General features: G+C 37.1%; 1 pseudogene; it reads right to left on the reverse strand.

Annotated features, from left to right (window-relative positions):
* Positions 1-254: 254 nt before the first annotated feature.
* LOC149393574 (uncharacterized) lies at positions 255-2527 on the reverse strand (annotated as a pseudogene).
* Between the last annotated feature and the right edge of the window lie 16763 nt (positions 2528-19290).

Below are 19290 nucleotides of genomic sequence, written 5' to 3' on the forward strand. Positions count from 1 at the left end.
AGTGAATCCAAGCCCTTTCATATTCTTGGCTGGTTTACCAAGAGTGAGAATTTTGTCAAGATCGTCAGTACTATAGTTCAGCATTCTCACAGACTTTGTCATCTTCTCAAGTTCGCTGTTAAGACGAGCAACTTCATGTTTTAACTCCATAATAGTCTCCAACAACCTGGTTTTGTCATCGGTTAGGGAGATAATCATGTCATTCTTCTTATCAATAACTTGAGATTCCTCAACCCATTTAGTGTGAAGAACATTTAAGCATCATTCAGAGTGCCATCTGAGAGATTATCTTCATCAGTTATGACAGTATCATCAGCAGCTAGGGAATCTGTGAGCACATTTAGAGGATTAGTAATAGAGGAAGTGAAGGCAACAAAGTTGTTAACATGTTCAGATTTACTATCATCCTCATCATCAGAAAGAGTGGTAACATATCCCTTCTTTTGCTTCCTTAGAAAATTTGGGCACTCCTTTTGAACATGTCTGAAACCTTCACACTCACGACATTGAATCCCATTTCCTCTGTTCCCACTAAGTAGTTACTCATGTCATTGTTAAGGCCTGCTCTTTGAGTTTTGCCTTCTTTCTAAGAAGTATGTTGCAAATGATTATCTCTGACATCATTAGAGGCATTTCTCCCAAGCAGTTTGCTAAATTACTTCATGATCCTATTATAGTTCTTTGACAAGAGAGCCATGCGAGCCTTCCAATACACATAATTCCTTCTGTCAAGTACTGGAGGCCGAATGACAGAGCTTCATTACCTGGAACTATCCATCTCAAATAGAATTGATTAAGTACGCAGGAAACCACCCTAGGGATGGGGTGTCCGCTCTGATACCAATTGAAATTCTGTATAATTAGAGAAGCAAGATGTCGCACACAATATAGTGACAATGTGTTCAACAACTTGCTATGATGCAGAAACTGGGTAATGAAATAAAAGGTGCGTAAAGTAAATGACACATAATATGGTAACCCAGTTCGGTACAATGTCACCTACGTCTGGGGCCTCACAGCCAGAGGAAAGAAATTCACTATAAAGTAGTCCATCGTACAAACATGAACTTATATGAATAAAGAAAATAAACAATGCCCCAAGTCTATTACTACAAGTGATAACAAAGTCAAGGACTCCCCCTGAATTTGAGACCCCTCTCAATTACACTCTTCAAGCTCTCTCCTATGCCTGGAAATCTTCAATGACAACTTGCGTGAACACTTCAATCATGAACCACAAGAACCCACAATCTCACAAACACTCAAATACAAATGTGTGTTTTTTGAGAAATACACCGCTAAAGATCAAAATACTCAGTTTCCTAGTCCACCCATCGAGCACGTCTAAGACACTAAATCTTTTATCAAAAGCATCAAGAGGCTGCTAGGGTAGAAGCTCTGCTTTTATAGCAGTCCAATCCAAAAGGAAGACAACTTAGGGTTTCCTTACCCATACAAGCGGCAAGATGAACAAGGAAAGCCAGAATATGTCATAAATCGGAAACTTGCCAGAAATACACGGTGAAAGATGTCACTAACAATCCTAAAGCTAATGACCAACACCTTTTGTGAATGCTTGCCATATAAAAATAATCCAACAAACCAGTAACAATAATTATCCTCAAAGATACTTTTTAGGATATCTTTAATCATGAATTTTAAGGTACCATACCAGCATTCTTCTTATTTTTCTCAAGCTCGACCAAATACAAAGGACAGTGCCTTCGCCAATGGCCCTCAGTGTTGCAGTGGTGACATTAGCAACGTTTTCTTGCTTCTTATCTTTTCCTTTTCGACTTCTCTTGAAGTTTTTCCGTTCCCTCTTAGCGGGAGCTTTCCCCTTTGAAGTACCAGGTCGTGCCTTAGATGACTCAGCACCAGAAGTCCACTTCTTCTTTGTTATTTGAGAAGAAATCTTGTCAGCATAATTCACCGACCCTTTGTTCTTCCAATGTATAGACTCAAAATTTTGTAATTCATTCAACAACTGAGACAGTCCATAACTCAACTTATTCATGATATAGTTGGATGTGAATTGTATGAAGTCGCTCGAAAGGGAATTCAGGATTATTCCCACATGAGTGACCTCATCCATCTGTGCTCCATGGAGTTCAGCCTTAGTGAAGTAGTTAGTCATTTTCATGACATGATCCGTCACCGGGGTTTCCATAATCATCCTAGTGCTAGTGCACTTACGAGTGAGCTCTATGCGGGCTTGCTCGCTTTACTTCCCAAACATTTCCTGCAGCGAGTCAAGATATTCCACAACACTCTCATTCCCTTCCATTTTTGTTCATAATGCATCAGATATGCTTGCGAGCATGTAGGTCATAGCTTTGTTGTTAGCCATGACCCACTTGTCATAATCATCCCTTAAGTTCTTGGAGGCATTAGGACCAGGAAAGGCAGGTCTCTCTTTAGTGAGGATAAAGCGTATACTTTCACTCACCAACACGATGTTAATGTTCGACTTCCACTTCGAGAAGTTATCATTAGTGAGAACGTCTTTCGGCAACAAGGCCATAATAGGGTTTGGCATGATTACTACAATTTATAATGGCAATTATTAGCAATATGAAAAGAAACAACTATTAATAATATTTAGGAAAATAAAAACTTAATGCATAAGCGCGGGATAAAATAACCCAGTTTTTATATTCCACGGTAATTCACCAATAGCCACAGTTCGTTTTACCAAGGTGACGTAACGGAGTATACCTAGTAAACATGAGAACCATCTCAGCTTAATGAGCAGTCACAGTTCATGTACATTCATAACTATGCTCATTAACTACCAGTTTATAGGAATCGTTGGCTATATGAAATAACCACCTATCACTTCATATATGAATCGACCCAACATTTTAGTAGACAAAGCTTAGCCTGTGCGTGCTAGGGGAGCCTAGGTTAGGCACGAGATCCACTTCCCTACCTATCGTCAGAAACACAACCTTGGTATTAGAATACACTTACACGTTCCGAAGGGAATGGACCACCATGTGTAAAAGACCGCCGGTCACGAGGCGAGCAAGACCACCCTCACGGTGTTGTGATAATGTTGGAGGCCTACGACTCAATATACTTTCAGTATTTTAATTTTCTTAGCATTAACTTTAATCTAGGTGAATCACTCGAGTTAACTAAATCGTGTTAAAAACTCGAGTGTTTCTAAGCTACCCTTAAAAATATAAGTTTCGATATAGCTTAATTATTAGGAATTTCGTGACATCTAGTCTTGATTATCCTAATGGTATTCCGTCACGGAAAAGCTTCTAGTTGGGAGGGAAGACATTTTCTTTTATTAACCCCCCAGCTTCGCCTTTTATTGGCTTGGTGACAATGCTTTCCGATCCGTTCAACTCATTCATTAATTAACTATCCTAATCATATTAGATACAAAAGAATGATAGCCCGTGATAACCCACGACACAAGTTCCAAGTTATATCAAGCATGGAAAAATAATTAAATAAACAAGCAAACCAAGTAAGCATGGTTTGATTCGGTTTGATCGTATCCTATTTGACTCTTTATAAATAAAAAAAGATGAACCCAATATCAAATAGATTCAACGATAAGTTATAGGCCCAGATCTATGTCCCAAAAATAAATCAATATCAAATTATTATTTTTTTATTCAAAATATTTAAATTAATCACTTGACCGAATCGATTAATAAGTAAATCATCTAGCTCTGATACCAGTTGTTGGGAAAAGAAGGGGGTATCGGACACAAACGATAGCTCCGACACCACTCGTCGGTGAAGCACATAGGATATCAGACACAAAAAATCGCTCTGATACCAATTGTTGGAGAAATAGGAGCGGTATCGAAAACGAACAATCGCTCCAATACCACTTGTTATGATTATGTGCTCACATTGATAACCATATAAGTTGCAGAATAAATTAATTACATTAACAAGAGCTAATTAAATATATGATTATCTAACAAAATCTAGATTTACTTATTACTTAAATAATGAAAGCATTCAGATGTTGGCTATGATGACCACAAGAAGAGTAGTAGTTATAACTTATATACATTTGATGTAATAAAGTCTCACGAAGACTCTTGTTTGTAACTGTTGAATAATTAATAAAAAGTTGAAACTTTCATTCATTCTTTCTTGTTTGTTTGAAGCTTTATGATTAACCTTAGTCTTTAGTCCTTAAATAAACCTAACAACAAATGAAGAGTCAAATATAGATTTGCCTGAACAAACTCTTCTTGGTTTGCTTTAAACAGCATATTCACAATCTAAAGATCAAAGGGCTATTGATCTAAGTATGATTGTTAGGAGAACCAATGATGTTTGGTTATGAGACATAGAGAGTTGGATGTTGTCAATGGTGCCCACAAGAGGAGTTGTAATCCTTATATTGTACATTTGATGTAATAAAGTCTCATGAAGACTATTGCTTGTAATTGCTTATTCATTAATAAAAAGTTGAAACGTTCATTCATTCTTCCTTGTCTGTTTGAAGCTTTATGATAAAAAAATTAGTCTTTAGTCCATAAACAAACTTAACAACTTGCGAAGAGACAAATGTAGATTTGCATGACCAAACTCTTCGTAGTTTGCTTAAAACGATATATTCGCAATCTAAGGGTCAAAGGACTATTGACCTCAGTACGATTGTTAGAAGAATCTATGATGTCTAGTTATGGGGCATTGAGAGTTGGAGACTCTATAGTTCTTCCAGGTATCTTCCGAAGGCACTGAATTGACCAGTGCACTTCTAGAGACAAGATAAGAACAAACCATTTAACCTCTTATGTCTCGAAGTCACTACGTATGAATTGCATCGTGCTTACCTTAATCCTGAAATGAGACATACCATTTCACAACTTACGTATTCTCATTCGAGAAAGTCAGAGTTCGGACTCACTATGTGATTCCGAACAGGGCCTATTGGTGAAGTGCTAAGTTGTGAGAATTTCATGAGTAACTTTGTGAAGTTCTCATAGATATGGAATTCATGTACAAGATTGCTGAAATGCAATGTATATCACCTCATGCTTAGTTCCTTGGAGTGTGAATAAATGAACTGGCCAGTGTCCAAATTGAGTCTTGACTCTTTTGGATGAAACAATGTGACTTGTTAGCTCCTCGTCAATACATTGTTTCTAACTTATTCACAAGCGACAAAGGAGTTGAGGAAATAACAGATAGAAGGATAAAATGGTAATTTTGTAAATCCCACTAGCTGATGATATTCATGAAGGGTAAACAGTGATAATATTCTGTGGATCCACTCATTACAATTAGGTTGAATTCTTGAGTAGAAAATAAATTCATTTGAACCGAGAGATTTTCAGTGTTAACTCTTTAGTGGAGTCAGTTGACATTAAGCTAAACTTGGAAAAGGTTTGTGAACTTTTGAGTCCAAGTATTCAGCTCAAACTTTGTTCATTTGGATCCATGAGGTCACTGTCACGAATCACATCGAGTAGTAATAGTTAAACTGGAAGCTAAGTCAAAACAAGAACGAAAATTATCAAAAAGCGGTATTTTTGTCTTTTGAGACATAGGATGAAATGAATGTCAATAAATTTTTTGACAAGGTCATTTGATGACTTATTGTCACTCGGCCAAAATTAGATTTATTGGGCCTTGTAGATTAATTTAATTTCATGAGAATTTTATTGAAAATTCTCAATGGGCCTTTTTCATGTTGTCATGAACAAATGAAGGAACTTCTAGAAGCCCCTTCTAGATATGAAATGGGCGCCTACTACCCAAGGGAAAGAGAGAATATTTTGTGCATAAATGTATCAAGATACTTGCCAAAAGAAAAAGAGGAAACAAATTTCCCATGCATGCATGAGGATATTCGGCCAAGAGAGAGTCAAAGGCGAGGCATGGAATAAAAAAGGAAACAAATCCAAGCCTTCTAGAAGGCAGCCTTGGCCGAGCATCTCATGTGGGAAAAGAGGTAATTGGCTCATGAATATGTGATATTCTATAGAAGAGGAAACTACCTTATTGAAGGTAAGACCTCTCGTATAAATATGAGCCTCATTCAACACATTTCATTCATCCAAGTTTAAGAGATTTGAGAGACTCTCTCTCTAGAACTTGGCCGAACTCTTCTCTCCCCCTAGTTAATTTTCGGTTTTTGTTTTGGCACCTAGGTCCTCATTTGACCTAGTGTTTAGCGCTGTGACTTCAAGACTCGTTCTTAAGTCGTAGTGTTTAAAAGTGCCCACTCACTAATTCCTTTTCTCTCGAGTGATTTAGTGATAGAAACTTTCGTGGTTGCTCGAGTTGCCGAGGAAGGAAGAGAGACGTGCTGCGAGGGGAGACGAACGTTGCAGCCCTTTTCCAAAAGCTTCTCAATGTTCAAGCGTCTAAAAAGGTTAGTAAACTTCTATGCTCATATTAGTTTTTATTTACATGTGCTTGCTCTTTGTCTAGGTTAGTAAAAACTGTTTTACTTGTAAAAGAACTCATATCAAGTAGGAATAGTTAAACTAGAAGGTAAGTTAAACAAGTACGAGACACGTTTTACGAAAATTGTCAAAAAGGGTATTGTTGTCCTTTTGGACATAAGATGATATGAATGTCAATAAATTTTTTGACAATGTCATATGATGACTTAAAACCACTCGGCCAAGTTAAATTATTTGGGCCTTGTGGATTAATTTTATTTCATGGAATTTTATTGAAAATTCTTAATGGGCTTTTCTTATGTTGTCACGGACAAATGAAGAAAAATCTAGAAGCTTCTTCTAGATATGTGGCACGCCCAAACCCAAGAGAAAGAGAGTTTATTTTCTGCATTAATGTATGAAGATACTTTGCCAAAAGAAAAACAGGAAACAAATTTCCTCTATGAGGAAACTAAGGTGGAAGGCCAAGTCAAGGAGAAGGCAAGCAAAAAAGGAAACAATCTTGCTTCTAGAAGGCTTGCTTTGCTCGTCCAAGTGTGAATGGGAAATAAGGAATTTTTGCTCATGAATATGTGATATTCTAAAGAAGAGGAAACTACCTTATTGAAGATAAAACCTCTCCTATAAATAGAGCCCTCATTCTTCTCATTTCATTCATCCCACATAAATTAGAGATTGAGAGACTCTCTCTCTAGACCTTGTGGCCGCCCCTCTCTTTCCCTCTCTAAGTTTTTTTCGTTTTTGTTTTGGCACCTAGGTCCTCGTTGGACCAAGCGTTTTTAGCTCTTCGACTTTCAGACTTGTTCTCAAGTCTTCGTGTTTAAAAGTACCCACTCACTAATTCCTTTTCTCTCGAGTGATTCTTGTGATAGAAACTGTCGTGGTTGCTCGTGTTGTTGAGGAAGAAGAGAGACGTGCTGCGAGGCGAGACGAACGTTGCAACTTTCCAAAAGCTTCTCAACTTTCAAGCTTCTAAAAAGGTTAGTAAATTTATAATGCTCATAATAGTTTTTATTTACGTGTACTTGCTCTTTGTCTAGCTTAGTAAAATTGTTTTACTTGTCAAAAGAAAATTTTAAAATTCCGCCGCTTACCCGAAGCGTTAAACTTTTTCTTAAACCCTAGATCGATTCCAACACTACTCACATCGTCTTTGAGTCGAGTGGGAGTTTGTTGGCTTTGATGCCCACAAGAATAGTAGTAGTTATAACTTATATACATTTGATGCAATAAAGTCTCACGAAGACTCTTGCTCGTAACTGCTGAATAATTAATAAAGAGTTGAAACTTTCATTCATTCTTTCTTGTTTCTTTGAAGCTTTAAGATAAACCTTAGTCTTTAGTCCTTAAACAGACCAAAGAACAAATGAAGAGTCAAATATAGATTTGGATGAACAAACTCTTAATGGTTTGCTTAAAAGCCGCCTACCCGAAGCGTTAAACTTTTTCTTAAACCCTAGATCGATTCCAACACTACTCACATCGTCTTTGAGTCGAGTGGGAGTTTGTTGGCTTTGATGCCCACAAGAATAGTAGTAGTTATAACTTATATACATTTGATGCAATAAAGTCTCACGAAGACTCTTGCTCGTAACTGCTGAATAATTAATAAAGAGTTGAAACTTTCATTCATTCTTTCTTGTTTCTTTGAAGCTTTAAGATAAACCTTAGTCTTTAGTCCTTAAACAGACCAAAGAACAAATGAAGAGTCAAATATAGATTTGGATGAACAAACTCTTAATGGTTTGCTTAAAAGCCGCCTACCCGAAGCGTTAAACTTTTTCTTAAACCCTAGATCGATTCCAACACTACTCACATCGTCTTTGAGTCGAGTGGGAGTTTGTTGGCTTTGATGCCCACAAGAATAGTAGTAGTTATAACTTATATACATTTGATGCAATAAAGTCTCACGAAGACTCTTGCTTGTAACTGCTGAATAATTAATAAAGAGTTGAAACTTTCATTCATTCTTTCTTCTTTCTTTGAAGCTTTAAGATAAACCTTAGTCTTTAGTCCTTAAACAGACCAAAGAACAAATGAAGAGTCAAATATAGATTTGGATGAACAAACTCTTAATGGTTTGCTTAAAAGCCGCCTACCCGAAGCGTTAAACTTTTTCTTAAACCCTAGATCGATTCCAACACTACTCACATCGTCTTTGAGTCGAGTGGGAGTTTGTTGGCTTTGATGCCCACAAGAATAGTAGTAGTTATAACTTATATACATTTGATGCAATAAAGTCTCACGAAGACTCTTGCTTGTAACTGCTGAATAATTAATAAAGAGTTGAAACTTTCATTCATTCTTTCTTCTTTCTTTGAAGCTTTAAGATAAACCTTAGTCTTTAGTCCTTAAACAGACCAAAGAACAAATGAAGAGTCAAATATAGATTTGGATGAACAAACTCTTAATGGTTTGCTTAAAAGCCGCCTACCCGAAGCGTTAAACTTTTTCTTAAACCCTAGATCGATTCCAACACTACTCACATCGTCTTTGAGTCGAGTGGGAGTTTGTTGGCTTTGATGCCCACAAGAATAGTAGTAGTTATAACTTATATACATTTGATGCAATAAAGTCTCACGAAGACTCTTGCTTGTAACTGCTGAATAATTAATAAAGAGTTGAAACTTTCATTCATTCTTTCTTCTTTCTTTGAAGCTTTAAGATAAACCTTAGTCTTTAGTCCTTAAACAGACCAAAGAACAAATGAAGAGTCAAATATAGATTTGGATGAACAAACTCTTAATGGTTTGCTTAAAAGCCGCCAACCAACAATCTAAGGATCAAAGGGCTATTGATCTCAGTATGATTGTTAGGAGAACCTATGATATCTGGTTATGAGACATAGAAAGTTGGAGACTCTGTAGTTCTTCCTAGGTATCTTCTGAAGATACTAAATTGACCAGTGCACTTCGAGAGACAGTATAAGAACAAAACCGTTTAACCTCTTCTGTCTCAAAGTCACTATGTATGAGTTGCATCATGCTTACCTCAATCCTGAAATGAGAAAGCCAGAGTTCTAGATTCACTATGTGATATAGACAAGACCTATTGATGAAGTACTAAGTTATGAAGATGTCATGAACAACTTTGTGAAGATGTCATAGATATGGAATTCATGTACAAGATTGCTAAAATGCAATGTATATCACCTCATGCTTTGTTCCTTGGAATGTGAATAAATGAACTGGCCAATGTCCAAATTGAGTCATGACTCTTTTGGATGAATCAATATGACTTGTTAGCTCCTCGTCAATACATTGTTTCTAACTTATTCACAAGTGAGAAATGAGATGAGGAAATAACAACTAGAATGGTAAGATGGTAATTTTATAAATCTCATCTAGTTGATGATATTCATGAAGGGTAAACATAGATAATATTCAATGGATCCACTCATCACAATTAAGTAGAATTTTGAGTAAAAAATATATTCATTTGAACCGAGAGATTTTCAGTGTCAACTCTTTAGTGGAGTCAGTTGACATTAAGCTAGAACTTGGAAAAGATTTGTGAACTTTTGTGTCCAAGTATGCTAGATTAAGCTTTGTTCATTTGGATCCGTGAGGTCACTACCACATTTCATTAGAGTAGGATTTGTTAAACTAGTAGCTAAGTCAAAACAAGTTCAAATGTTGGACTAGATGAAGTTAATTACGAAAATTGTCTATAATGTAATTTTGTCCATAAGGACATAAGATTGTATAAATGTCAAAATAAGATTTTGGACATTGTCATATGATGACAATGTAATTAAGTCCACACGGCCAACTATAGTATTTGGGCCAGGAGGATTGAATTTAATTTCATGGAATTATATGACAAAATTCTACATGGGCTTTTCTTATATTGTCATGAACAAATAAAGAAACATTTAGAAGCTTGTTCTAGATGAGAAATTCGTGGCCATCCATCAAAAGAAAGAGGAAATTATTTTGTGCATTGATGTATAAAGGTACTTTCCAAAAAGAAAAGAGGAAACAAATTTATAGCATCATGCTATATGTTGGACGGCCAAGAGAGAGAAAAAGAGAAAAAGATAAACAAATTTTCAGCCATGGTATTATTCTAATAGGAATGAGAGATAAATATTGTGCTCATGAATATGTGATATTCAATAGAAAAGAGGAAACTGTTGGAATTGATCTAGGGTTAAGAAAAGATTTAACGCTTCTAGCAAGCGGCGGAAAATAAAAATTTCTTTAAACAAGTAAAATGATTTTACTAACCTAGACAAAGAGCAAGCACATGTTATTTTTAAATTAAAACTATCTACGAGCGATTACACATTTACTAACCTTTATGAAGCTTGATCGTTGAGAAGCTTGTGGAGGTTGAATCGCTCGTCTCCCCACGCAGCTCGTATTTCTTCGTTCTTCGGGAACTCGAGTAACCACGAAAGTTTCTATCACATAAATCACTCGAGGTAAGAAGGAATAAGTATGTGGGCACTTTTAAACAGGACGACTCAAGAACAAGTCTTAAAGTCAAAGAGCTAAAACAAATGCTAGGTCAAATGTGGACCTAGGTGCCAAAACAAAAACGAGAAGAGTTAGAGAGAGAGAGAGAAGTGGGCGATCAAGTATTCTAGAGAGAGAAGCTCTCAATCGCACAACTACAAATATAGTTTTCCGGTGTGGAAGACTTTTGGGTGCGACTTTTCGCACCTAAAAGTCGCACCCAAAAAGACTTTCGGGTGCGAAAAGTCGGACCCAACAGTCAAACAAGCACTGGAAAATTTTCGCGATTTTTTTTAAAGTTGGGTGCGACTCCGTCAAAACTTTTGGGTGCCACTAAATCGCACCAAATACTTCATCCTAACTATTAGGTGCGACTTAGTCGCACCCAAATGTCTTAAATTTTTCCGCGGCCAAATTTTCCCCCTCTTTTTACAAATATCAGTGGGTGCGACTTAGTCGCACCCAAAAGTACTGATACACGTCATTGAGTGCGACTTTGTTGCACCCAAAAGTCCGTCACATGTCATTGAGTGCGACTTTGTCGCACCCAATGAATCTTTTGGGTGCGACAAAGTCGCACCCAAATTCTAGGTCAGGATATAAAAGAAATTTTCTATGCGATTTTCATTCATAACCACTCCACCGTCTCTCTCAATCCAACCCTCTCTCCTCAATTCGACCCTCTCTCCTCTCCAAGTTCTCTCTTAATCCGACCCTTTCTCCTCTCCGGGTTCTCTCTTACCACCACAGTCCACCGTCGCTCTCTCCGACCACCACCGACGGGTACCCCTCTGTTGTCAATGGTGCCCACAAGAAGAGAAGTAGTGTCTATTTGTGTACATTTGATGTAATATAGTCTCATGAAGACTCTTGCTTGTAATTACTTATTCATTAATAAAAAGTTGAAACGTTCATTCAATCTTCCTTGCTTTATGATAAAACCTTAGTCTTTTAGTCCATAAACAAACTTAACAACTTACGAAGAGACAAATGTAGATTTGCATGAACAAACTCTTCGTAGTTTGCTTAAAACGATATATTCGCAATCTTAGGGTCAAAGGACTATTGACCTCAGTACGATTGTTAGAAGAATCTATGATGTCTGGTTATGAGGCATTGAGAGTTGGAGACTCTATAGTTCTTCTAGGTATCTTCCGAAGGTACTGAATTGACCAGTGCACTTCTAGAGACAAGATAAGAACAAACCATTTAACCTCTTATGTCTCGAAGTCACTATGTATGAATTGCATCATGCTTACCTTAATCCTGAAATGAGACATGCCATTTCACAGCTTAGTATTCTCATTTGAGAAAGTCAGAGTTCGGACTCACTATGTGATTCCGAACAGGGCCTATTGGTGAAATACTAAGTTGTGAGAATGTCATGAGTAACTTTGTGAAGTTCTCATAGATATGGAATTCATGTATAAGATTGCTGAAATGCAATGTATGTCACCTCATGCTTTGTTCCTTGGAGTGTGAATAAATGAACTGGCCAGTGTCCAAATTGAGTGCTGACTCTTTTGGATGAAACAATGTGACTTGTTAGCTCCTCGTCAATACATTGTTTCTAACTTATTCACAAGCGACAAAGGAGTTGAGGAAATAACAGCTAGAAGGGTAAAATGGTAATTTAGTAAATCCCGACTAGCTGATGACATTCATGAAGGGTAGCATAGATAATATTCAGTGGATCCGCTCATTATAATTAGGTGAATTCTTGAGTAGAAAATAAATTCATTTAAACCGAGAGATTTTCAGTGTCAGCTCTTTAGTGGAGTCAGTTGGCATTAAGCTAAACTTGGAAAAGGTTTGTGAACTTTTGAGTCCAAGTGTTTAGCTCAAGCTTTGTTCATTTGGGTCCATGAGGTCACTGTCACGAATCACATCGATAGGAATAGTTAAACTGGAAGCTAAGTCAAAACAAGAACGAAAATTGTCAAAAGGGTATTTTTGTCTTTTGAGACAAAGGATGAAATGAATGTCAATAAATTTTTTGACAAGTTCATTTGATGACTTAATGTCACTCGGCCATGACTTGATCATTGGGCCTTGTGGATTAATTTCATTTCATAAGAATTTTATTGAAAATTCTTAATGGGCCTTTTTCATGTTGTCATGAACAAATGGAAAAGCTTCTAGAATCCTTTTCTAGAAGGCTATAGGCGCCCAACATACCCAAGAGATAGAGAGAATATTTTGTGCATAAATGTATGAAAATACTTGCCAAAAGGAAAAGAGGAAACAAATTTCCTCTAAGGGAAATAAGAGGTAGGCGCCCAAGTTGAGAAAGAAGCAAGGCAAGGAACAAAAAAGGAAACAAATCCAAGGCTTAATGAAGCCCACCTTGGCCGAGTACATCATAGAGGAAAAGAGGAAATTGGCTCATGAATATGTGATATTCCATAGAAGAGGAAACTACCTTATTGAAGGTGAGACCTCTCCTATAAATAGGAGCCTCATTCTTCTCATTTTTCTCATTCCACATAAGTTAGAGATTGAGAGCTTCTCTCTCTAGAACTTGTGGTTGCCGCCCCTCTTCTCTCTCTCTCTAGTTTATTTTCGATTTTTCTTGTTTTGGCACCTAGGTCCTCACTCGACCTAGTGTTTAGCTCTGCGACTTCAAAGACTCGTTCTTAAGTCGTAGTGTTTAAAAGTGCCCACTCACTAATTCCTTTATTTCGAGTGATTTAGTGATAGAAACTTTCGTGGTTGCTCGAGGTGCCGAGGAAAGAAAGAGAGACGTGCTGCGAGGGGAGACGAGCGCTGCAACTTTCTAAGAGCTTCTCAAAGATCAAGCTTCAAGAAAGGTTAGTAAACTTCTTAGCTCATATTAGTTTTTAATTACATGTACTTGCACTTTGTCTAGGTTAGTAAAAAACTGTTTTTACTTATAAAAGAAAATTTTTAAAATTCCGCCGCTTCCCGAAGCGTTAATTATTTTCTTAAACCCTAGATCGATTCCAACACCCTCCGCCCGGCCTCTGCTCCCGCGGCGAGCGACCACCACCGCGACAGGTCATTCTCTTCGACCACCCCGAAACGACACCGTCTCTCTCTTTCCGAGTTCTCTCCTACCACCACCGCGCGACGGCTGTCTGCGCTCGGGACCCGCTTCATCTCCGCCGTCAGCCTCCTCGTCTTCAGCTTCGGCGCTCGGGACCCGCTTCATCTCCGCCGTCGGCCTCCTCCTGCTCGGCTTCGACTCGGGCTCGACGATTTCAAAACTGTAGTTTTTTTTTCTGTTGGTTTTTGTTGGTCTGCAGGTTACTCAGTGTGTATGTGTGTTTTTTTTTTCTTTTTGTTTCAGTTGGTTTAGCTAAACCCAGGCAGTGATGCCCACAAACTCTCGTGGAACTCTCGGGCTCCGTCGCATCACCGTCGTGCCTGCCTCTCGCAGCCTCGCCGTGCTCAAGTCCCGCCTACAGGTTAGCATCTCGCAGCCCTTTTAATTGTGTTTTTAATTACTTTAGATTAATTGTAATTAGTATAATTAGTCTAATTGTTAATTAGTTAGGTAATTAAATAGTTTTTTATATGTATATATGTATGAATAATGTAGTTAGTTTGATAAAATTGTTAATTATGTAATTGAAATTAATTTGATATAATTATAAAAATTGTTAATTATGTAATTGAAATTAATTTGATATAATTAGTAAAATTGTTAATGTAATTGAAATTAATTTGATATAATTATTAAAATTGTTAATCATGTAATTGAAATTAATTTGATATAATTAGTAACATTGGTCAAATGTTTTATGTAGTTGAAATTAATTTAGTTAGTAATTTTTTAAGTTAATATAATATAATTTAAGTTATTTGTTCTATTGTGAATCATGAAATTGAATTTAGTTGAGTTATTGTATAATTTAGTTTATATATTTTTGATAAACGATTTGATATTATTGAATTTTTGTTGTAATCGAGCCACAGAGGTTCGATTTAGGGTTTAGTTGATTATGAAGATAGTTTTGGATGATTTGTATATGCTTTTTAAATGAGTTTGCAGATGGAGGAGATGCAGCGACAACTGTTCGTGTTAACGCAGCAGTTTTCGCCCTTGCCTCATATGTCGCCCGGCACAATGCCACAGATGCCTCAGATGTCGCCCGGCATGTTGCCACGGATGCCTCAGACGACGTCGTCGCCTCAAATGCACCCGTCGCCTCAGATGCACCCTATGCATCAGACAACGCCGCCATTAGTTTCAATGGCAGATGCTCAGACGACGCCGCCAGCTTCAGCAGAGTTCCAGCGAGAGCGTACGAGCGGCAGTGCACGAGGAGGTAGTAGCAGTTCCGGAGGAAGATTTGGCGGAAGAGGGAGTAAAACATTCAAGTAGTGGTTTACAAACCGAGGAAAGGGAAAGGGAAAAGATTGAACATTTTTTTTAATTATTTGTCGTACATTATAATTATTATTGTAATCGAAGAACAAATGGTTAATTTTTATTATTATTATGAATATTAATTAATGAATTTTCTAATTAATAAACTATTTAGTACATATTATTTGATTACAATCATAGAATTTATAAGCATAATAAACCAAAAAAAAAATTAAAAAAAAATACTATCAGGTGCGACTATCCGCACCCAAAAATGAAGCGGGTAGACCTTTGGGTGCGAATAGTCGCACCCAACGGTCAACATTTCCCGCCAAATTATGGCGGGAAGGCTATTGGGTGCGACTTGTCGCACCCAATAGTTTGGCGGGAAGGCCATTGGGTGCGACAAGTCGCACCCAAAAGTTTGGGGGGTAGGCCAGTGGGTGCGACTAGTCGCACCTAAAGGTTTGGCGGATAGGCCAGTGGGTGCGACTAGTCGCACCCAAAGGTTTGGCGGGTAGGTATTTGGGTGCGACAAGTCGCACCTAATGGCGTTCCCGCGGAATTTTTCGCATAACTTTTCTGACTTATGGGTGCGAATTTGGGTGCGAAAAACCGCACCTTATAGTCATGATCATCGGGTGCGACTTTTCGCACCCACGGCCTTTAGGTGCGGACTTTCGAGTGCGGATAAGTCGCACCCAAAGTCGCACCTAAAGGTATCATTGGGTGCGACTTTTGACTTTTAGGTGCGAAAAAAGTCGAACCCAATGCTGTTTTTTGTACTATCTCTAAAATGTTGGGATGAGAAACAATGAGAATGAGGGCTTTATTTATAGGAGAAGGATTACCTTCAAAAGGTAGTTTCCTTTTCTCTATGGAATATCACATATTCATGAGCAAATATTTGCCCTCCCTTCCTTATGTCACACGGCCAAGAGTCTTCTAGAAGGCCTTGAATTTGTTACCTCTTTTGCTTCCTCTCTTACCTTGGCCGCCCACTTCCTTTCCTCATAGAGGAAATTTTTTTCCTCTTTTTCTTTTGGCAAGTATCTTCATACATCAACGCACAAAATTAGTTTCTCTTTCCTTGGGTTTGTACGTGCAACACCTTCTAGAATGGGCTTCTAGATTTTTCTTCATTTGTTCATGACAACATAAGAAAAGCCCATTAAGAATTTTCAAGTAAAATTCTATGAAATGAAATTAATCCTCAAGGCCCAAATTCTTTAAGTTGGCCGTGTGGATCAGTTCATTGTCAACATATGACAATGTCAAAAAACTTATTTATTGACACTCATTTCATCCTATGTCCAAAAAGACAAAAATACCATTTAGACACTTTTCGTAATGACTTGTGATAGTGACGTCATGGATCCAAATGAACAAAGCTTGAGCTAACATTCTTGGACTCAAAAGTTCACATACCTTTTCCAAGTTTAGCTTAATGTCAACTGACTCCACTAAAGAGTTGACACTGAGAATCTCTCGGTTCAAATGAATTTGTTTTCTACTCAAGAATTCAACTTAATTGTGATGAGTGGATCCACTGAATATTATCTATGTTTATCCCTCATGAATATCATCAGCTAGATACAATGTATTGACGAGGAGGTAACAAGTCACATTGATTCATCCAAAAGAGTCATGACTCAATTTGGACACTGGCCAGTTCATTTATTCACATTCCAAGGAACAAAGCATGAGGTGATATACATTGCATTTCAGCAATCTTGTACACGAATTCCATATCTACGAGATTTTCACAAAATTACTCATGACATCTTCATAACTTAGTACTTCACCAATAGGTCCTGTTAATAATCACATAGTGAATCTGAACTCCGACTTTCTCAAATGAGAATACGTAAGCTATGAAATGACATGTCTCATTTCAGGATTGAGGTAAGCATGATGCAATTCATACGTAGTGACTTCGAGACATAAGAGATTAAATGGTTTGGTCTTATTCAGTCTCTAGAAGTGCACTGGTCAATTCAGTACCTTCAGAAGATACCTAGAAGAATTATAGAGTCTCCAACTCTCTATGCCCCATAACCAGACATCATAGATTCTCCTAACAATCGTACTAGGATCAATAGTCCCTTGGTCCTTAGATTGCGAATATATTGTTTCAAGCAAACCATGAAGAGTTTGTTCATGCAAATCTACATTTGTCTCTTCATATGTTGTTAGGTTTGTTTGAGGACTAAAGACTATAGATTATCATAAAGCTTCAAACAGACAAGTAAGAATGAATGAAAGTTTCAACTTTTATTAATGATTCAGCAGTTACAAGCAAGAGTCTTCGTGAGACTTTATTACATCAAATGTACATAAGTAAAGACTACTACTCTTCTTGTTGGCACCATTGATAACAGAAACTACCTATTCAAGGCAATCCCTTCCCCTATAAATATCACACCTCAGTCACAATGTTGAAACAAGTTTTTAGGTTGAGACTTTCTCTCTCTAGCTTGGCCGCCCACCTCTCTCTCCCACTCTTCTTCTTGTTCTTTTGTTTTGGCACCTAGGTCCTCATTAGACCTAGCATTTTGTATTAGCTCTTAGGCTCTAAGACTAGTTCTTGAGTCATTATGTTTAATAGTGCCCACACACTAAAAATTTTCTAAACTCGAAGACTCTAGTGGTAGAAACCGTCGACGTTGCTTGGATACAAAAAGAGACAAGGAGACAAGCTAAGTGGGAAGACGAGCGATTCAACCAATCTAAAAGCTTCTCAACACTCAAGCTTCAAGCAAGGTTGGTATCGAGTGAAAACTCATTATAGTTTTATTTTAGATTATATGTTCATAAAATCATTTTACATGTTTTAAAGAATTTTTTATATTCCGCCGCTTACTAGAAGCGATAAAATATTCTTAATCCTAGATCTATTCCAACATCAAACATGTCAAGCAACCAATAAGAACAAAGAACAAGGTTCATAGAGAACTTACGGATTGGGCTCACGAACAAAAGCTTCATTCTTTCTCAATCCGTCTTCAAATGCCTTGATCTTCTTCTTCAAGATTTCAGATTCTCGTACTCCTCTTGATGACACCGTAGTCTTCCGAAACGTAATCTCCAGACGAATAAAGAAAAATGGCGTGGGACCACACTCTTTAATCTCACACGATCAAGAAACAATGTTGTTTCAAGATCTCACTCTTGTTTTCTAATAACGGAATAGAATAATTCCAAGGGGTAGAGAGAGATATAGGGAGAGAGAGAGAGAGATAGAATCGGCCACACTAGAGAGTTGGACGAAAATTTTGGACTTCCAAAAGTTTATTTTTCTCTTCTCATGAACCCCTATTTATAGTAGTGCAAATGATATATTCTTGGTAGTTTCCAAAATATATTATTTCCTTTTACTGTGTTCACACTAGTGAATCAAAGCTCAACCCTTGGATCTCATCTCATGAATCCTACTTTTTCTCTTAGCCATTAGATCAATATCTATGAGATTGTATTTTCTGTTTAAGTAAAGAATATTTAATTATGAGAGAATAAAGGAAATATCTTATTTCCTTTTAAATATATTCTCTCTTAATATTCATGAAAGAGCATAAATGACAATATCTTATTTCCTTTTAAATATTATTCTCTCTAAATATTCATGAGAGAGAACAAATAACAATATCTTATTTCCTTTTAAATATTTTTCTCTCTCCTATATTTTAAAAACTAAAGAGAAAATATTGGTAAGTATCAATATATAGCAAACGAATTTTATGGCAAATGGCCATGAGAGTTGCGCAATCTCCTTGTTGCCAAATCCTAAATTCGACTTTTACATGTTGCAAGGCCCAATTGCTTATAACCCAATTAATTATTTATTTACTTGGTCCAACAATTGATTAATTATTTACTTGATCAAACAATAAATAATTAATACTACCGTAATAATTATTTAATTCTACAAATACACATATTTCAGAATCGATGCTGTCAATCACAATTAGAGCTTGTGAGATTATAATAATGAAACATTATTATTAGAGGTTCTTTATTCGTCTTATCGAAGTCGAATCGGGGACTATGGACCTAGTAATAGGAGATTAACAAATCCGATGAAAAGACGAAAAAGTTATTTCTC

This window comes from Urtica dioica, chromosome 6 (genome assembly GCF_054948205.1).
Source record: "Urtica dioica subsp. dioica isolate 48M chromosome 6, U.dioica_male_clone48M_v1_H2, whole genome shotgun sequence".
Classification (NCBI taxonomy): domain Eukaryota; kingdom Viridiplantae; phylum Streptophyta; class Magnoliopsida; order Rosales; family Urticaceae; genus Urtica; species Urtica dioica.